The 22,443-nt window shown below is 39.9% G+C and overlaps 1 protein-coding gene across 1 annotated transcript in view; it reads right to left on the reverse strand.

The window, feature by feature from the left end:
• Nucleotides 1–22,443, reverse strand: part of LOC119820499 (sulfotransferase 2A1-like) — a 58,735-nt gene that overhangs the window by 19,228 nt on the left and 17,064 nt on the right. The gene's annotated exons all lie outside the window — the stretch shown is intronic.

The raw sequence follows: 22,443 nt of genomic DNA on the forward strand, positions 1-22,443 counted from the left end.
GCAACAAGCCTCTTGTTCTCATTTTTATCATTCTGCCTGTGTGACCCTTATGGAAGTGAAAAATATGTCCTTTGAGGTGCAACGCCTTAATGCTTACCTTAGGGGGCCTTGGAATGATTCCTTTGTAAACTTTACCCACTCTTTGGTACATCAAATTATTGCAATTAATAAAACTCATGTTAAACCTGTATCTGCTGAGGGATGGTGGAATACCATGGCCCAGAATGGGGGTTGGGTGCAGCAATGGGGAGGTGCCTTATCCCTGGGGATCTTGGGACTAGTAGGGGTGGCAGTAGGCCTGCTCCTCTTAAACGAGTCCTAAACATCTTCACCTTGACTGAGCTTGTCCACTGTCAGGTGTTACTCAGTCTGGAGCATGACTCTCCTGGAAGTCATGAGGTGTGGCTGCAGATGCTGAAAAATGAGAGTCTCCAAGGACGGGCAACCTGTGGGGACAGGGCATCGAGGGCCCTAAGACGGGTAAGGGAAGTTACTTCCCTTGCAGGACCTAAGACAGAACGCCTCATTATAAAATAAAGTAGGGGGAATTGTGGGAACTGCAGCTCCGAGTTATGAGATCCCTGCCCCCATTTGAGGTGCTTATCTACAAAGAAAACATAATAAATTCCCTCTGCTCCTGGAGCGGGGGAAGGAAGGAATTTTGAGTGCATGGTGACCATTCCTTGATCCCTGCCAGGGTCAGGTTACAGTCCCTTGGCAGCCCCCTCCTCATTTGGTGCCATGGTATAAAAGCCAGCCCCAGAAGGAGAATAAAAAAGCGATTCCACCTCAACCTCATGCTCTGTGCATTCATTCCATCCAGACACCCTCCGCTGAGATTCTTGGTTCCAGCCCATGGCAGAATACATGAGATGGGTGTGAGACTCTTAGGCATTGAAGCCAACATAGATGAAAAATGGACACATTTGTCAAAGAAAATGCTAAACCTAAAAGGTCCTGTCACAAAACAATCAGGATACTTGGGATACTATGAAAAGATCAAGTTTAATGATAGGAATAGAGGAAGAAAAAGAAAAAACAAGGTTAATGGCACAGAAAATATTTTCAATAAATTCAGAAGAAAGTTTCTGTAACATAAAGGAGATTTCTATCAAAGTAAAAGAATCATACAGAACACCAAATAGATTGAATTGGGAAATAAAGTACCCTAGAATATGATAACTATAAAAAATATAAATACAGAATACAAATTATGAATGGATAAATGGGTTAGGGCTAGAATGGAAGGAACAAGTGAGAAGTGAAAAACAGAGAGGCTTGAGGGAGTAAATGTGGAGAGAGACAGCTAAAAATAAGGGATATTTGAGAGAACATATGCAACCTAATAGAGTAGAAACTCTATCTACCTACACGTCTATTTATTTATTTATCTATCTCTCTATCTATCTATCATCTATCCATCTCTATATCTAAAGGCAATCCAAATAATATAACCTAACAATGGGGGAATATAGTGTCCCAAATGGCCATGTCTTGTCACCAAAGAAGCTTCTAGTACTGAGATAGGGTTACATGTAATTGAGTAGTTGGACAAAGAAATCTCATGGGAGAATCCCTAAATAAGGTTGCATTCCACAAACTGACAGTAAGTCCCTATTGCTCAACACAACACCTTCATAACTCATTGAATATTGAGATACTGGGCTGGAGACTATGCAGTGAGTTTTCACCCCTACTTTACAGCATCGTTGTTACAAGAAGGTACTCTGCACATTATCCAAAGAGAAATGTACATATGAAGTCAGTCACAAATCCTTTGATCTACAGTGGTGTCCTACCTGCATGATGTGTTAGGGCACAAAGCTGATTCAAGTAACCAACAAATAACTTGTCTTATGTAAGGCCCATTTCCTGAGCTGGAACCCTTACCTCATGCTGCTTTGGTGACCGGAGAATAGATAGCTGGAGGACCAAGGGTAAAACAAACTAATACTGGTTTAATAGCATTAGTGACAAAATGACTTCTAATGATATTCTGCCATGCTCAGATTAGTGCCTTGTTCAGACAGTATCAGAGTAGCTGCCTCCTGAAACAGTTGAGAATAAATATAGAGATCAACAAACAGATAATACACAGAGTGAGATACTTTTGAATAATCATCCCTACATGAGATCATGAGATGTCTCTACCAAATATCATCTTGAGATCTCAGAGAATAAGGAAGAAGAAGGAGGAGGAGGAGGAGGAGGAGAAGGAGGAGGAGGAGAAGGAGAAGAAGGAGGAGGAGGAGGAGGAAGAGGAGGAGGAGGAGGAGGAGGAGAAGTGTAAAAAACAATAGAAGAGGGAGGACACCAAGAAAACAAGGGTCTCCACATCAACATGAGAAAAGCTCATATGAACCCAAGACTAGAGAAGCATGAATATTGCCATACTAATCTGCACCAATCCTCCCATTATATATTGGGACCTCCAGTTTAGTGGTTTTATGAGCTTCCTGAATGTATGAACATCTGGGCCTCTGCTTGTGCCTTTTCTTGTGTTGTTTTCTTTCTGTTGGTTTGTCTTGTCCAACAGTGAGGTGACAATATTATTTCATTATATTGGGTTTTATTTTGTTATATTTTTAAAATATGAACAAATGAATGAATGAATGAAAATCTAAGACTAGGGTAAAGGTTAACAGCTGAACTGTCATTTATACCAGCTAGGAAAGGAAAAATTAATTTTATTTAAAGTAATGGCATTGGATTTATTAACCACTTCAAGATAGTCTTCATGTTCAGGAGTAGTTGATCAACAGAGATTATAGTGTCTTTTACTATTGTAGAAATTAAAAAAAAAATATGGGAAAACAATGAACTGTGGCAAAGAGCTTATACTAATTTTGGGGAGAAATTAATAGTGATTATCCCAAAAGTGATAGAATTAACCTTACTAAGAGAACTACTGCCTTTTGTCTGCGGGGTCCTTAGACTAACAAGAGTCCCTGTTCCTGCGCTGATGAGATCCATTCAGACGGGTGAGTGTGTTCCAGCCCAGGGCAGAAAGTCCGAGAAGGAAGCACAGGGCCCCTCCAGCTCCTTCTGCAGGGGCTTCTTTGTTCCACATGACCCTACCTCCCCCAAGCCTGCCCTATTGTCTGTGAGGTTCCTGCCCCTGCACTGAGGCAATCCACCCAGAAGGGTGAGTGTGTGCCCACCTGGCCGGAAGGTCCTTGGAAGGGAGTGCAGGGCACCTCTAGCTCCTGCCGCAGGGGCTTCTTTGTTCCACACAACCCTGCCCCTCCCAAGTTTGCCCTTTTGTCTGCAGGGTCCTTGGACTACAGGAGTCCCTGTTCCTGTGCTGAGGAGGTCCACCCAGACAGGTGAGTGTGTGCCCACCTAGCCGGAAGATCCTTGGAAGGGAGTGCAGGGCACCTCCAGCTCCTGCTGCAGGGGCTCCTTTGTTCCACATGACCCAGCTCCCCGCTAAGTTTGCCCTTTTGTCTGCGGGGTCCTTGGACTACCAGGAGTCCTTGTTCCTGTGCTGAGGAGATCAATCCAGATTTTTAAGTGTGTGCCATCCTTGGGCAGATGGTCCTGAAAGGGAGCACAGGGCCCCTCTAGCTCCTGCTGCAGGGGCTTCTTTGTTTCACACTACCCTGCCTCCCCCAAGCCTGCCCTGTTGTCTGGGAGGTCCTTGGCCCACGAACAGATCCTGCTTCTGCACTGAGGAGATCCATTCAGAGGGCACTCCTTTCCATCTGCAGGATCCTTAGATCCACCAGCATGACTGGCTCCAGTGCCGAGGGGCGCTAAGAGAGGCCAGACCAAGAAAACTCCCCAAGTAAACAGTTAGTCACAGCAAAGATTAGACCAAGACGCCAAGACTTTCCTGGTTGCATTTGAAGGAAGAGAAGGACAGGCACCAATGCAAAAATTCCTCCAACAACATGAAAGGCAACATGACAACACCAGAATCCAGGGATGATGCAACAAGAAGACTTGATCACCATATTCCAGAAGAAGCAGAAAAAAATCGACTTTAAACGTACCATTATGAAAATTATAGAGGACTTAAACAGGATGTGAAAAACTCCTTTAAGGAAATGAAGAAGAGGGGGCTGAAGAGATGGCTCAGTGGTTAAGAGCATTGCCTGTTCTTCCAAAGGTCCTGAGTCCAATTCCCAGTAACCACATGGTGGCCCACAACCATCTGTAATGAGGTCTGGTGCCCTCTTCTGGCCTGCAGGCACATACACAGACAGAATAATGTATAATAAATAAATAAACAAACAAACAAACAAACAAATATTTTTTAAAAAGAAAAAATGAAGAAGACAAACAAAAAGGTAGAAGAAATAGATAAATCTCTCAAAGATACCCAAGAAAACCAAGAAAGGCATTCAAACAGGTAATGGAAACAGTTCAAGACTTGAAAAATAAAATGGAGGCAATGAAGAAAACACAAACCGAGAGATGGCAGGATATGGAAAATCTGGGTAAACAAACAGGAACAACAGAGGCAAGTATAACCAACCAAGTATAACAATACATAAGATAGAAGAAATAATTTAGAAGCTGAAGATATTATAGAGGAAATAAACTCATTGATCAAAGAAAACAGCAAATCCAATGAATTCTTAACACAAAACATCCAGAAAATCTGGGATAACATGAAAAGACCAAACCTAAGAATAATAGAGGTAGAAGAAGGAAAAGAATTACAGCTCAAAGGCCCAGAAAATATATTCAACAAAATTATAGAAGAAAACTTTCCCAACCTAAAGAAGAATATTCCTATGAAGGTATAAGAAGCATACAGAACACCAAATAGACTGGATCAAAAAAAAAAAAAACCCATCCCTTTGCCATATAATAATCAAAACACAAAACATACAGAATAAAGAAAGAATATTAAGAGCTACAAAGGAAAAATGTCAAGTAACATATAAAGGAAAACCTATCAGAATTACACCTAACTTCTCAATTGAAACCATAAAAGCCAGAATGTCTAGGATAAATGTGCAATAGACACTAAGAGACCATGGATGCAAGCCCAGACTACTATACCCAGCAAAGCTTGCATTCACCATCAATAGAGAAAACAAGATATTTCAGGACAAAAAAAAAACCAGATTTAAACAATACATAGCCACAAACCCAGCCTTATACAAAGTACTAAAAGAAAAACCAAAAACCAAGGAAGCCAACAACACCCATAACAACACAGACATTTGACAACCCTCCACCAGCACAACTCAAAGAAGAGAAATGAACAAACACTACCACCAAAAATAATAATAATAACCGGAGTTAACAATCACTGGTCATTAATATCACTTAATATCAATGGAATCAAATAGAAGACCCGGATATTAACCCACAAACCTATGAACACATGATTTTTGACAAAGGAGCTAAAAGTATACAATGAAAGAAAGAAAGCATCTTCAACAAATGGTGCCTGAATAACTGTATGTCAACCTGTAGAAGAATGAAAATAGATCCATATCTATCACCATGCACAAAACTCAAGTCCAAATGCATTAAAGACCTCAATATAAATCTGAACACACTGAACCTGATAGAAGAGAAAGTGGAAAGTAGTCTACAAGACATGGGCACAGGAGACCACTTCCTAGTATAACCCCAGTAGCACAGACAATAAAGGCAACATTGAATAAATGGAACCTCCTAAAACTGAGAAGCTTCTGTAAAGCAAAGGACACTGTCATTAAGATAAAAAGGCAACCTACTGATTGGGAGAAGATCTTCACCAACCCCACAACAGACAAAGGTCTGATCTCCAAAATATATAAAGAACTCAAGCAACTAGACTTTAAAATGCTAATTAACCCAATTAAAAAATGGGGCACTGAACTGAACAGAGAATTCTCAACAGAAGAAGTTCAAATGGCCAAAAGACACTCAAGGTCATGCTCAACCTCCTTAGTGATCAGGGAAATGCAAATCAAAGCAACTTTGAGATACCATCTTATACCTGTCAGAATGGCTAAAATAAAAGACACTAATGATAGCCATTGCTGGAGAGGATGTGGAGTAAGGGGTACACTCATCCATTGCTGGTGGGAATGCAAACATGTGCAACCACTTTGGAAATCAGTGTGGCGGTTTCTCAGGAAACTGGGAGTCAACCTACCTCGGATCCAGCAATTCTACTCTTGGGAATATACCCAAGAGATGCTCAATCATATTACAAAAGCATTTGTTCAACTATGTTCATAGCAGCACTATTTGGAATAGCCAGAACCTGGAAACAACCTAGGTGCCTCTCAATGGAAGAATGGATAAAGAAGGTGTGGCACATATACACATTAGAGTTCTACTCAGTGGAAAAAAAATGACATCTTGAGTTTTGCATGCAAATGGATGGAAATAGAAACCACTTTAATGAGTGAGATAACCCAGACCCATAAAAATAAATATGGCATGTACTCACTCATTAGTGGATTCTAGCCATAAACAAAGGACATTGAGCCTATAGTTCATGATCCTAGAGAACCTAAATAATAAGGTGAACCCAAAGAAAAACATGTAGTTATCTGCCTGGATATTGGAAGTAGACAAGATCGCCATGCAAAAGTTGGGAACATGGGGGTAGGGTGGAGGAAGGGGAGATGGGGAGAGAGAAGGGAGAAGGGAAGGATTGTGGAGAGCTTGAGGCAATGGGATGGTTGAGGTGGAGGAAGGGAGCAGGGAAGAAGATATCTTAACTAAGGGAGCCATTTTAGGGTTGGCAAGATACTTGGCTCTAGAGGTGTTCCCAGGTGTCCAAGGAGATGTCCCCAGCTAGGTCCTTGGGCAGCAGAGAAGAGGGTCCCTGAACTGGCCTTCTTCCATAGCCACACTGATGAATATCTTGCATATCACCAAAGAACCTTCATTTGGCAATGGATGGAGATAGAGACAGAGACCCACATTGGAACACTGGACTGAGCTCCCAAGGTCCAGAAGAAGAACAGAAGGAGGGAGAACATGATCAAGGAAATCAGGACTGTGAGAAGTGCATCCACCCATGGAGATGATGGGACTGAGCTAATGGGAGCTCACTAAGGCCAGCTGGACTGGGACTGAATGAGCATGTGATCAAACCAGACTTTCTAATGTGGCTGACAATGAGGGTTGACTGAGAAGTCAATGATAATGGCACTGGGTTTTGATTCTACTGCATGTACTGTTTTTTGGGAGCTTAGGCTGTTTGAATGCACACCTTCCTAGACCTTGATGGAGGGGTGAGGGCCTTGGACTTCCCACAGGGCAAGGCACCCTGACTTCTCTTAGGACTGGATAGAGAGGGGGAGAGGGGAGTGGGAGGGAAATGGGAGAAGGGGAGGAGGTGGAAATTTTTAGTAAATGAATAAATTTTAAAAAAAATCAGCAAATGCAGGTTAAAAATCAGAAGAATTAAGTAAGATAGAACAAAACCTTTATAATTCTGACCAAAAGGCAGAGTTATATGCTATTCTCATGGTACTAAAGGATTTTAAAGAACCTCTTAATATAGTTACTGATTTGCAGTATGCAGAAAGAGTTGTCTTGCATATTGAAACCACTGAACTTATACCATATAATTGACTTCATTATTCATTCAAGTTCAAGACATAATCAGTAATAGGCTTTGTACCATATACATAACACACATACATTCCCATATGAGTCTGCCAGATCCAACTGATTGTTGGCTGGAAGTGTGCTGAAGGCCTCAAAGTTTCACAAGAAACATCATGTCAATATCAAAGGTTTAAAAAAGTTTTCTATTACCTGCCAACAAGCTACAACGATTATAAAGAGATGTCCTAATTTCTCTTTCTATGACAAAATACCATTACCTGCAGGGAGTAACACAAAGGGTAATCAAAGGAATGAGATCTGATGATGGATGTGTTCCACTTTATGGAATTTAAAATATGTACACCATACCATTGACACTTATTCAGGTTTTCAATGGGCAACTGCCTTGAGCTCAGTAAAGGCTGCTTCAGTAATCACACATTTATTAGAAGTTATGGCTATCATGGGTATACCTATACACATAAAGACAGATAATGACTCAGCATACGTCTCTATGAAATGAAACAGTTTTTTGCTTATTATAATATAAAGTATATTACAGGTATATCAAACAAACCTACAGGTCAGGCAGTTATAGAAAAATCAAAGTGAATGATGTGGGATTTCCCTCTGTATATTGTGATTACCATTAATAAATAAAGAAACTGCTTTGGACCTATAGCAGGGAAGAACTTGGCTAGGCAGGAAAAACTAAACTGAATGCTAAGATAAAGAAGGACAGAATCAGAGAGAAGCCATGTAGCCCTGCTAGGGCCAGATGGAACTTTAGTTGGTAAGCTACAGCCACATGGCAATGCACAGATTAATATAAATGGGTTAAATTAATATGCAAGAGTCAGCCACTAAGAAGCTAGAGCTAATGGACCAAGCAGTGATTTAATTAATATGGTTTCTGTGTGATTATTTCAGTTTTGGGCAACCAGAACAAATAAGCAGCCTCCCTCCTACAAATTGGCACACCAACATGGTGGACTAAATCCACTTAAAAACCTGAGAGAGCTTTAAAAGGAATTCTTGACATAAAAGAACAGAGTTTGGCACAGTTTCTTGGTATCCACATTTTTTTCTAGATGGGCTTGCAGTGAGTAAGGTGCCATGGGGAGCAGTAAAATCTGTGTGACTTCTTTAACAAAAACAAACAGCAGCTTCCTAGTTCGCCAGCACAAATGGCTCTGGTTCTTTTGGGAGGTTTGACTATTGAGCATTTAAATGGGGTTTATGGATAGTGTACTGCAAGTTACTTGGTGGCAGCATGGGCCAACTAGTTATCAGAGTTGAGGTGGTGATGATGGCTCCCACCCAGCAGTCTCAGGCATTAAGGGACTTCCACCATTTTGGAATGTGCAGAGCAAGCCAGAAGTACCATATATATCCTAGGAAAGCTTCAGCTTGAGTTCTTTAAGAAGCACATAACATTTTAAGATCTCCTGGATACCAAAGAATTACAGATACACAATAGGACACATTCAGACATGAAAGACCTCTAAATGGGCCACAGTGTTTGATAAATGTGCATAGGCTTCAGAAAGAAAAGAAAGAGTATAGAGAGTTATAAAAAGAAGTAAATGGTTTTTAAAAAAATAAAACAATGTCTTTAAAGAGACAATACAGACAGTCATAGATTAAAGGAGTAAAGATAATAAAATAAATATGAAAAAGTAATAGAATAAAAATAAGCCATATAAAGATGAAATATACTCAGAGAATCTGGATTATGTATATTATTATGTTTTCTTTGAATTTTTTGACTGTGAAGCGCTAAATACAGAAAGACATTTCATTGTACAGGCTGATAAGCTAAATCAGCATGTATAGTATTAAGATATCTAGACTTCAGAATTTGGGTCTAAGGATATGTTGCTTTGGAAAAGAGGTTCTTCTTTTGTTTCCACAGAAGATGAGAACCTGTGAATTCATTCCAGGCTAATGTGGTTTAATAAACTAAGACCTCCTCAAAGGTTGCCTTAAACACCCCTGAAAAAATTACTTCACCCAATAAACAGCAGGAAGAAGTTTAGACAGAACAATGCCCATATTCCCAACATTGTCTATAAATGTGTCTTTACATTTAAAAGGGGATATGCTATAGAGATTTGCATTGGTATGGATCTTGGTTTGTTGATACAAATTTAAGGTCAATTTTGTTATATGGTGTATTTGTATTTCTGATCTTGATTAAGGTATTGTGTTTGTCCAGCTCATTTAAAAATGCAATATATAATTAAGAAATATAGGCTATAGATAATTATCTGTAATAGTTAAATTTTGTAGCCATGTTAGTTAGATTTTCTAGATGTACAGAGATGTATTTCAGATAGATATGTATTCTTCAAACCTTTCAAAGACAACAGAATATGGCATTTAAAATATTTTATGAATGTAGGACATTAAGAATGTAAGAGTCAGCCAATAAGAAGCTAGAACTAATGGGCCAAGCAGTGTTTAATTAATATGATTTCTGTGTGATTATTTTGGTTCTGGGCAGCCAGAACAAACAGTAGCCTCTCTCCTATAATCAAACTATAAAGGATATGCTAAACAAACAGAAAGGGGTGGAAAATACACCCAGAAATAAATTTCCTAATGCTTTATTAACCTTGAGTTTTCTTAACACTGATGAGAAATGAATAACAGCAGCAGAGAGACATTGGATGATAGAAAAAAACTTCTGAATTAAATCAGCTGATATATTTCAAGGATATGCTGACGTCACAATGGAAACCAGGAGAGGTGCTATGTTGGGGAAGTGGTTTTGCACTTGTTTCCACAATTATACCATCAAAATTGATAAAGATATGATTTGAAAGAGAGAAAACTCTTGAGAAAGAGAAATGAGAGCTCATTCACAGAGGTGACAATCATAAGAAAACCTCATGAGGGTTGGGGAAGGGGTCTGTTCTTATCTTTAAGGAAAATACTCATCTTCATAGAATCAAGAGACCTTGGACATTTAGATGCCTAAAGATGAAAAGATAGCTATGCAGAAAGAATCACCAAGCAAAGAGAAATCTGACTTATCATTTGCATGGTAAAATTTGATTATCCAGACATGTATACATCTCTAATTAAAAATAACAGCTGGCTTTGGAGTTGGACAATGAATATCCTTCTCTAAATCCAAGCATGTTGTTAAAAGAAAAATTCAGAATTTTTTTTTTGTTTTTTTTTTTTTGTTGTTGTTGTTTTTGTTTTTCGAGACAGGGTTTCTCTGTGGCTTTGGAGCCTGTCCTGGAACTAGCTCTTGTAGACCAGGCTGGCCTCGAACTCACAGAGATCCGCCTGCCTCTGCCTCCAGAATTTTTGTATCATATCAGTAGCCATATGGTGTGGGACAGAAAGAAGATAGATTTGAAGGAAATATTTTACTTTTCTTCATGCCCATTTTGTGTATATCGTATCTTTCATTGAATATATGTCTATATGAATAGTGTTTAAGTTTTCAACAATGAACACTAGATTTTCTTGTAGTAATCTTTGAAACTTCCAGGTAGAAGATGGTGCCCCAACAATGACTCCACCTGGTTGATTAAGACATCATGGTGCTGAAAGTATTACTATGAGACCAGTTTTTGGGGACCAGCTGCAGAAATGGTGAGACTTCTTACAATGCTTTGGTCAGAACTCCAAATAAGAACTTAAAAAAAAACCCTATTGCCTTCACACCCCCCACCCTGCTTCATCCTCCCATCTTCGGGCCCACAAAATCCCACAGCTCAGCCCGTTTGGGCACCGGGACCGGGAATTGAGTGCACCCAGGCAGGTGGGAGGTCCTCTGTTTCAATGGCCTGCCTAAAGCAAGGGAGGCCCTTTGTCAGCGAGCTGCATGGCCAGCAAGGAGACCTGACTGTCTACCAGAAGATCCATCATTCATTGGGGTGAGTGAGTGCCTGAACCGGGGCAGCCGCTGGTGGAGGGATCACGGATATTCCCCAACCCCCAACACACACTTCCTGCTCTTCCTGCAGGGGTTATTCTCCCCAGATACTGCCTCTCTCTTCCTGTCCCTTCTCAGCTTACACCCAGAAACCCTCCCCCCTTCATCCTCCAGTCTTCAGGGCCACAAAATCCCACAGCTCAGCCTGTTTGGGCACGGGGATGGGAATTGAGTGCACCCAGGCAGGTGGGAGGTCCTCTGTTTCAATGGTCTGCCTAAAGCAAGGGAGGCCCTTTGTCAGCAAGCTGCATGGCCAGCAAGGAGACATGACTGTCTACCAGAAGATCCATCATTCATTAGGGTGACTGAACTGAATTCATTGGGGTGAATTGAACTTCTAAAAGAAGACCCATAGGGGGATTGTTCAGAGGAAGAAATGGGCAGGCACCAATGCAAGAATTCCTCCAACAATTTGAAAGACAACATGAAAGCACCAGAACCCAGCGAACTTATAACAGGAGGACTTGAACACACTAATCAAGAAGAAGTAGAAAAAATTGACTTTATGAAAGTACAAAACAGGAGGTGAAAAACTCCCTTAAGGAAATGGACGAGAAGAATAACAAAAAGTTTGAAGAATTGAGTAAATCCGTAAACGATATCCTAGGAAACCAAGAAAAAAACAATCAAACAGATAATGGAAACAGTGCAAGACTTGAAAACTGAAATGGAGGCAAGGAAGAAAACACAAACCAAGGGCCAGCTGGATATGAAAAATCTATGTAAACGAACAGAGACTACAGAAACAAGCATAACCAACAGAATACAAGAGATGGAAGAAAGAATCTCAGATTCTGAAGATACCATAGAGAAAATAAATGCACTGATCAAAGAAAACAGCAAATCCAACAAATTCTCATCACAAAACATTCAGGAAATCTGGGACACAATAAAAAGACCAAACCTAAGAATAATAGGATAGAAGAATGAGAAGAATTACAGCTCAATGGTTCAGAAAATATATTTAATAAATTATAGAAGAAAACTTCCCAAACCTAAAGAAAGATATTCCTATTAAGGTTCAAGAAGCTTACAGAACACCAAATAGACTGGATCAAAAAAAAAAAAAATCCCTTCGCCATATTATAATCAAAACAAAAAACATACAGAATAAAGAAAGAATATTAAGAGCTGCAAAGAAAAAAGGTCAAGTAACTTATAAAGGTAAACCTATCAGACTTACACCTGACTTCTCTATGGAAACCATGAAAGCCAGAAGTTCCTGGATAGATGTTTTGCAGAAACTAAGAGACCATGGATGCAAGCCCAGATTACTATACCCAGCCAAGCTTTCATTCACTATAAATGGAGAAAACAAAATATTCCAGGATAAAAACAAATTTAAACAATACATAGCCACAAATCCAGCCTTACAGAAAGTAATAGAAGGAAATTCACAAACAAAGGAGTCCAGCATTGCCCAAAATAACTCAGACATCTAGCGACCCTTCACCAGCACATCGCAAAGAAAGGAAACACACAATCTCTACTACCAAATAAAAAATGACAACCGGAGTTAACATCCACTGGTCATTAATAACACTTAATATCAATGGACTCAATTCACCTATAAAAAGGCACAGGCTAAGAGATTGGATACAAAAACAGGATCCAACATTCTGCTGTTTACAAGAAACACACCTCAACCACAAAGACAGACATCTACTCAGAGTAAAGGGTTGGGAAAAGGTTTATCAAGCAAATGGACCTAAGAAACAAGCCAGTGTGGCCATACTAATTTCTAACAAAGTTGACTTCAAACTAAAATCAATCAGAAGAGATGGAAAGGGACACTTTATACTCATTACAGGAAAAATTCATCAGAATGAAGTCTCAATCCTAAATATCTATGCTCCTAATATAAAAGCGACCACTTATGTAAAAGAAACACTACTAGAACTCAAGGCAGCCATCAAACCACACACACTGATAGTGGGAGACTTCAACACTCCTCTCTCACCAATGGACAGGTCAATCCGACAGAAACCTAACAGAGAATTAAGAGACTTAATGGAGGTAATGAACCAAATGGACTTAACAAACATCTATAGAACATTCCACCCAAATAGGAAAGAATATACCTTCTTCTCTGTGGCTCATGGAACCTTTTCGAAAATTGACCACATACTCGGTAACAAAGCAAACTTCCACAGTTACAAAAACATATTAGTAACCACCTGCATCTTATCGGATCACCATGGATTAAAATTAGAATTCAACAACAATGCTGCCCCCAGAAAGCCTACAAACTCATGGAAACTGAACAGTCAACTACTGAACCACACCTGGGTCAAGGAAGAAATAAAAAATTAAAGTCTTCCTTGAATTTAATGAAAATAAAGACACAACATACTCAAACCTATGGGACACTATGAAAGCAGTGCTAAGAGGAAAATTCATAGCACTAAGTGCCCACTTTAAAAAAAAAGAAAGCACACATTGGAGACTTGACAGCACACCTGAGAGCTCTAGAAAAGAAAGAAGCAGACTCACCTAGGAGGAGTAGAAGACTGGAAATAATCAAACTAAGGGCAGAAATCAACAAAATAGAAACACAGAAAACAATCCAAAGAATCAAAGAAACAAGAAGCTGGTTCTTGGAGAAAATCAACAAGATTGACAAACCCTTAGCCAAACTAATCAAATGGCAGAGGGAGAACACACAAATTAATAAGATCAGAAATGAAAAGGGGGACATAACCACAGACACAGAGGAAATTCAGAGAATCATTAGATCTTACTACAAAAGCCTGTATGCCACAAAATTGGAGAATGTAAAAGAAATGGACACTTTTTTAGATAAGTACCTTATACCAAAATTAAACCAGGACCAGGTGAACAATCTAAATAGTCCTGTTAGTCACGAAGAATTAGAAACTGTTATCAGAAACCTCCCTATCAAAAAAAAGCCCAGGACCAGATGGTTTCAATGCAGAATTCTACCAGAACTTCAAAGAAGACCTAATACCTATACTCCTTAAGGTATTTCGTAATATAGAAACAGAAGAGGCACTGCCAAATTCCTTTCATGAAGCTACGATTACCCTGACATCTAAACCACACAAAGACTCAACCAAGAAAGAGAATTACAGGCCAATCTCACTCATGAACATCGACGCAAAAATTCTCAATAAAATACTGGCAAACCAAATCCAAGAACACATTCGAAAAATTATCCACTATGATCAAGTAGGCTTCATCCCAGAGATGCAGGGCTGGTTCAACATATGAAATCTATCAATGTAATCCATCATATAAATAAACTGAAGGAAAAAAACCATATGATCATCTCATTAGATGCTGAAAAAGCATTTGACAAAATTCAACACCCCTTTATGATAAAGGTCTTGGAAAGATCAGGGATACAGGGGTCATTCCTAAATATAATAAAGACTATTTACAGCAAGCCGAGAGCTAACATCAAATTAAACGGAGAGAAACTCAAGGCCATCCCAGTAAATTCAGGAACACGACAAGGCTGTCCACTCTCCAATTATCTCTTCAATATAGTGCTTGAAGTTCTAGCAATAGCAATAAGACAACACAAGGGGATGAAGGGGATTCAGATTGGAAAGGAAGAAGTTAAACTTTCGTTATTTGCAGATGATATGATAGTGTACATAAGCGACCCGAAAAACTCCACCAAAGAACTCTTACAGCTGATAAACTCCTTTGGTAACGTGGCCGAATACAAGATCAACTCCAAAAAATCAGTTGCCCTCCTATATACAAAGGATAAGGAAGCAGAGAAGGAAATCAGAGAAGCGTCACCTTTCACGATAGCCACAAATACCATAAAATATCTTGGGGTAACTCTAACCAAGAAAGTGAAAGATATATTTGACAAAAACATTAAGTCTTTGAAGAAAGAAATTGAAGAGGATACCAGAAAATGGAAAGATCTCCCTTGCTCTTGGATTGGGAGGATCAACATAGTAAAAATGGCAATTCTACCAAAGGCAATCTATAGATTTAATGCAATCCCCTTAAAGATCCCATCAAAATTCTTCACAGATCTTGAGAGGACAATATTCAACTTTATATGGAAGAACAAGAAACCCAGGAGAGCCAAAACAATTTTATAAAATAAAGGAACTTAGCCGGGCGATGGTGGCGCATGCCTTTAATCCCAGCACTCGGGAGGCAGAGGCAGGCTGATCTCTGTGAGTTCGAGACCAGCCTGGTCTACAAGAGCTAGTTCCAGGACAGGCTCTAAAGCCACAGAGAAACCCTGTCTTGAAAAACCAAAATAAATAAATAAATAAATAAATAAAATAAAGGAACTTATGGAGGCATTACCATCCCTGACTTCAAACTCTATTACAGAGCTACAGTTTTGAAAACAGCTTGGTACTGGCATAAAAATAGAGAAGTCGACCAATGGAATCGAATAGATGACCCGGATCTTAACCCACAAACCTATGAACACCTGATTTTTGATAAAGGTGCTAAAAGTACGCAATGGAAGAAAGAAAGCATCTTCAACAAATGGTGCTGGCACAACTGGATGTCAACCTGTAGAAGAATGAAAGTAGATCCATGTCTATCACCATGCACAAAACTCAAGTCCAAATGGATTAAAGACCTCAATATCAATCTGAACACACTGAACCTGTTAGAGGAGAAAGTGGGAAGTACTCTACAACATTGGGCACAGGAGACCGCTTCCTACGTATAGCCCCAGCAGCACAGACATTAAGGGCAACATTGAATAAATGGGACCTCCTGAAGCTGAGCAGCTTCTGGAAAGCAAAGGACACTGTCACTAAGACAAAAAGGCAGCCTACTGACTGGGAAAAGATCTTCACCAACCCAGCAACAGACAAAGTCTGATCTCCAAAATATATAAGGAAGTCAAGAGACTAGACTTCAAATTGTTAATTAACCCATTTTAAAAATGGGGCTCTGAACTGAACAGAGAATTCTCAACAGAAGAAATCCAAATGGCCAAAAGACATTTAAGGTCATGCTCAACCTCCTTAGCTATCAGGGAAACGCAAATCAAAACAACTTTGAGATATCATCTTACACCTGTCAGATTGGATAAAATCCAAAACACCAATAATAACCTTTGCTGGAGAGGTTCTGGGGGAAGGGGTACACTCATCCATTGCTGGTGGGAATGCACACTTGTGCATCCACTTTGGAAGGCAGTGTGGCGGTTTCTCAGGAAATTAGGGATCAACCTACCCCAGGACCCAGCAATTCCACTATTGGGAATCTACCCAAGAGATGCTCAATCATACTACAAAAGCATTTGCTCAACTATGTTCATAGCAGCATTATTTGGAATAGCCAGATCCTGGAAACAACCTAGATGCCCTTCAGTGGAAGAATGGATGAAGAAACTGTGGAATATATACATGTTAGAATACTACTCAGCGGGAAAAAACAATGACATCTTGAATTTTGCAGGCAAATGGATGGAAATAGAAAACACTATTCTGAGTGAGGTAACCCAGACCCAAAAAGATGAACATGGGATGTACTCACTCATAATCGGTTATAGCCATAATTAAAGGACAGCGAGCCTATAATTTGGGATCCTTGAGAAGATAATAAGAAGGTGAACCCACAAAAAAAGATACAGTAATCCTCCTGGATATTGGAAATAGACACGATCGCCAGGCAAAAATTGGTAACTTGAGGGTGGGGCGAGACGGGGCCAAGGGAAGATGAGGAGAGAAAAGCGTGAAAGGGAGAATGGGGGGAGCTCGGAGGAATGGGATGCTTGGGATACAGGAAGGGTGGATATGGGAGCAGGGAAGCATATATCTTAATTTAGAGAGCCATCTGCGGGTTGTCAAGAGACTTGACCCTAGAGGGGTTCCCAGGTTTCCAGGGAGACGCCCCCAGCTAGTTCCTTGGGCAGTTGAGGAGAGGGAGCCTGAAAAGGCCAGTTCCTATATGAATTTCTTGCATATCACCATAGAACCTCCACCTGGCGATAGATGAAGAAAATGACTGAGCCCCACATTGGAGCACCGAACTGAGCTCCCAAGGTCCTGATGAGGAGCAGAAGGAGAGAGAACATGAGAAAGAAAGTCAGGACCGTGAGGGGTGCGTTCACCCATGGAGACGGTGGGACAGAACTAACGGGAGATCACCAACTCCATGATGGAACATGAGACCAAACCAGACTCTCTGAATGTGGCCGATGGTGGAAGCTGACTGAGAAGCCAAGGACAAAGGAGTTGAGCTTTGACTCTTCTGCACGGACAGGCTCTATGGGAGCCTTCTCAGCTTGGTTGATCACCTTCCTGGACCTGGGGGGGAGTTGAGAGGACCTTGGTCTTAACATAGATTAGGGAACCCCAATGGCTCCTTGGCCTGAAGAGGGAGAGAGGGGAGGTATGGGTGGAGGGGAGGGGAGGGAAGGGGGAGGAAGAGGGGAGGAGATGGAAATTTTAAAATATAAAAAAAAAAACAAAAAAAATGCTAGAACAGCACACAGGGAAAAAAAGAACAATGTGAGAATGTCAAAATTGTGTATAATTTATTTAGTTTTGTTAATGAGAATAAAATATGGTCCCTTTTCCAAAAAAAAAAAAATGGGGCACTGAACTGAACAGAGAATTCTCAACAGAAGAATTTCGAATGGCCAAAAGACACTTAAGGGCATGCTCAACCTCCTTAGCAATCAGAAAAATGCAAATCAAAACAACTTTGAGATACCATCTTACACCTGTCAGATTGGATAAAATCCAAAACACCAATAATAACCTTTGCTGGAGAGGTTCTGGGGGAAGGGGTACACTCATCCATTGCTGGTGGGAATGCAAACTTTTGCAACCACTTTGGAAGGCAGTGTGGTGGGTCTCAGGAAATTCGGGATCAACCTACCCCAGGACCCAGCAATTCTACTCTTGGGAATTTACCCAAGAGATGCCCAATCATATTACAAAAGCATTTGTTCAGCTATGTTTATAGCAGCATTATTTGGAATAGCCAGAACCTGGAAACAACCTAGATGCCCTTCAGTGGGAGAATGGATGAAGAAAGTATGGAATATATACATATTAGAGTACTACTCTATTAGAGTACAATGACATCTTGAATTATGCACGCAAATGGATGGAAATAGAAAACACCATCCTGAGTGAGGTAACCCAGGCCCAAAAAGATGAACATGGGATGTACTCACTCATAATTGGTTTCTAGCCATAAATAAAGGACATCGAGCCTATAATTCATGATCCTAGAGAAGCTAAATAAGAAGGTGAATCCAAAGAAAAACATATAGTTATCTGCCTGGATATTGGAAGTAGACAAGATTGCCAGGCAAAAAATGGGAACTTGGGGTGGGGTGGGATGGGGGGATGGGAGGATGGGGAGAGAAAAGTGTGAAGTAGAGGATGGGGAGAGCTTGGGGGAATAGGATGGTTGGGATATAGGAAGGGTGGATGTTCGAACAGGGAATTGTATATCTTAATTAAGGGAGCCATTCTAGGGTTGGCAGAGACTTGACTCTAGAGGGATTCCCAGGTGTCCAGGAAGATGCCCCAGGCTAGTTCCTTGGACAGCTAAGGAGAGGGAGCCAGAAATGTCCAGATTCTATTGCCATACTCATGAATATCTTGTATATCACCATAGAACCTTCACCTGGAGATTGATGGAGAAAATGACAGAGCCCCACATTGGAGCACCGGACTGAGCTCCCAAGGTCCTGATGAGGAGCAAAAGGAGGGAGATCATGAGCAAGGAAGTCAGGACCGTGAGGGGTGCATTCACCCATGGAGACGGTGGGACAGAACTAACGGGAGATCACCAAGTCCTGTTGGAAGGGGACTGATGGAACAGGTGACCAAACCGGACTCTCTGAATGTGGCTGATGGTGGAGGAGGACTGAGAAACCAAGGACAACGGTGATGGGCTTGGACTCTACAGCATGGACGGGCTCACTGTGAGCCTTGTCAGTTTGGTTGCTTACCTTCCTGTACTTAGGGGAAGTGGGGAGGACCTTGGACTTAACATAGTGAAGGGAACCCTAATGGCTCTTTGGCCTGGAGAGGGAGGGAGTGGGGGGTATGGGTGGAAGGGAGGGGAGGGAAGGGGGAGGAGGAGGGGAAGAGATGGAAATTTTTAATAAAAGAATAGTTTTAAATTGAACTTTGAGGATTTTTAATAAGACAAAAGCTAGATGTTAGATAAGGATTACACATGAAAATTTCCTTACTTGATCTGGACCTAGGAGTCATTCATTAACCATAAGTGATTTTTTTGTTTTTTGTTCTGTTTAGTGATTATAATGGTATTTGTTCCATTTGTAATTGATTCTTTGAACCCACTGTCTAGGAAATGTAATACCTGATTGATTTTGTGCCTTCTTGTGCTAGGTGATTATGATAATTGTTCTTTGTAACTGCTTCACTGAACACATCTTTTAAGAATCGTAATACGTGTTCTTCTTATATAAAACCCCTTGTATGAGAGCTGCAAAATACACTCATATTCAAACTAAAAAAAAACCCTATTGGCTACTCAGAGACCTTATGCCATTATACAAAACAGTAATTTTAAAGTTAACTGTCATTTTACTTTTACAGGATTTCATAGAAAGAACATTGTCCCCATGACAGCTCAAAGCAATTCTAGATGACATCCCCTTTCCCCAACAAACTTTGTCCGTAGGGTTAGGCACACCATTCTGGGGAAGATTATTACTCATATAGGGTTGGGAGTTGGGGTAGAAATTATGTAACCCCAGAGATCTAAAAAAAAAAAAAACAGAAAAAATAAAGAGGGAAAACTGAATGGGATGATAGGTAGACTAGTGTGAACTTACTCACACTAATAGTAATAATAGTGAGTAATAGAGTGAATACTTGTGAGCTATTATTTACTGACAATTTACATTGGTACAAATTTTTGTATATTGATATAAGTTCAAATTCTATTTGTTATATTGAATATGCTCTGATTTCTGCTTAACTGTATATTTATCTGCATGTTTGTATACCTATGCAAAGTTATTTTGTCAGATTGTACACATGCATGCTTCTACCTGTGTTTAAGACATTTGTATATTGATAAAATTTTAGGATATATTTATCATATTGCATTATATATTTCTACCTGTGATCAAGATATTTATACACTGTTTACATTTTGAGGTCATTGTACTCATTCGTTGCACAGTTGTTTAAAGATTGTTTAATATTCTAATATGAAGTCTTAGTCTTTAAGTTATGCAGGTATTAAGTATTATAGGTCAATAGTCATCCACATTTGTCTACATATAGTTAAACTAATCAGGTTCTTTAAATACATAGATTGTATCTATCCACATAAAAAGGTAATTTTTAACCACTTCGAAGATCTGTAGAACATAACATTTAAATAATTTAGGATTCTGTCAATGTGAGACACGATTGCTCTTGGCAATCATTGATCTATTCCTGAGAGAGTGTTGAACACCAAAGACACTCCACTTGGAGTTTGTTTTCTTCTTGGCACAGCTGGCTTTTTGCCCATTCCTTGACCAATGAAAAAATACACAAAGTCCAGACTTGACCCAGGAGGATACAAGAAAAAAGGCTGCCAAACCTTCCGGAGACAGGGTAAGATGGTTCTGAAAATTTCCCTGCCTCTGAAAATGGTCTGTCAGTTACTCTAGGCCTTTGCCAAAGTTGGCTGCTTCAACATTGCAAATGAGACTTTGAGTGATTGCCTAGGCAGCCAGTTGTCTCTGTCATCTACTGTACATTTTGGAAGCTGCTTGATTGTACTTCCTGCATACTCAGGTAATATTATCTCCCTTCTCCGGTCTTCAATGGGGTTGAAGACTAGATAGTCATCATTACCATTCTCTTATGATCTAGTCAAGCCATTTCTATTACAATCTTAGACTCCTTAGGATAGAATGTTTATTAAAACATTAGAATATGTTCCTTGCTTAATATTGTTTATGCAGGTTGTAATTCTAACTTTATACTTGGTATCTGTTCCTAGTGTAGAGTTTTGTATTAGGTTTGGAACTCTCTTATTTAAACAAAAGGAGGAGGTGCTTTGGGAGCTCCTTCATCCAATAGCCTTTAAGAGACCAGCTCACTTGGGCGTGGTCTCTTATAGTATAAATTCAGCTGTAAAGAGTGCGCTGGCTCTCTCTCTCTCTCTTTGGACTCTCATTTCTGTCTGTTAGCTTCAGTTCCTGTTTCCCATTCATGCAGAGGACTGTGATCTGTGAGCCTACCCCTAAATAAATAAACTTTTATTATACATAATCCTGAACTAGTATGGGATTATTTTGTAACTTCCATCATCAAGAGGGAGTATTTTTAACTAAATGAACATAAAATAACAAAAGTATTGTTTCTTAATGGTCTTTTGAAACAGTGTGTAGCCAACACTGATCTCAAAACAACCATACAAGCAAAGATGATCTAGAACCCCTGAAACAGACTCTATGTCTCAGTGTGTCAGTCAAGTGACACACTGCCAAGGTATTTTCTTTAATTTTTAAAATAAGAGATATTTGAGACATAACCAAAGTACTTAAACATACTTATACCATCAATTGGAAATTTTAATGAAATGAAACCTTCAATGATCAGGTAAATGTATAATCTACCAGTCTATTTAAATATATGGCATTACTTAATGGTGAAACATTTTAAATATTCTCTACTAAGACTTTTGAAATCTGTAGTGTAATCTAGTCCATCATGAAGAACCCCCTAAAATGCACAGCACAGAACACCATCTTTCCTGGCTGGCTGAACCCTGTAGATGCCCAGTCAGATTTGTGTAGCACTCAGTACTGTTCCTGTGACTCCAGCACTTGTATTCTCCCAGAACTCACTGATGGTTTTCTCCTTTGTCTCTCTTTTTGCAGTCAAGGGTAGATGACATACATTTTGGCACAACAGTAGAATAACATTACTATCCCCACTAACCACTGACCACTGCATTATCAGATGTATCAAGTGTGTTGCCCAGACAGAATTAAAAGCCTGTAGTGCAAGTGTGAGCTA

This window comes from Arvicola amphibius, chromosome 8 (assembly GCF_903992535.2).
Source record: "Arvicola amphibius chromosome 8, mArvAmp1.2, whole genome shotgun sequence".
Lineage (NCBI taxonomy): Eukaryota > Metazoa > Chordata > Mammalia > Rodentia > Cricetidae > Arvicola > Arvicola amphibius.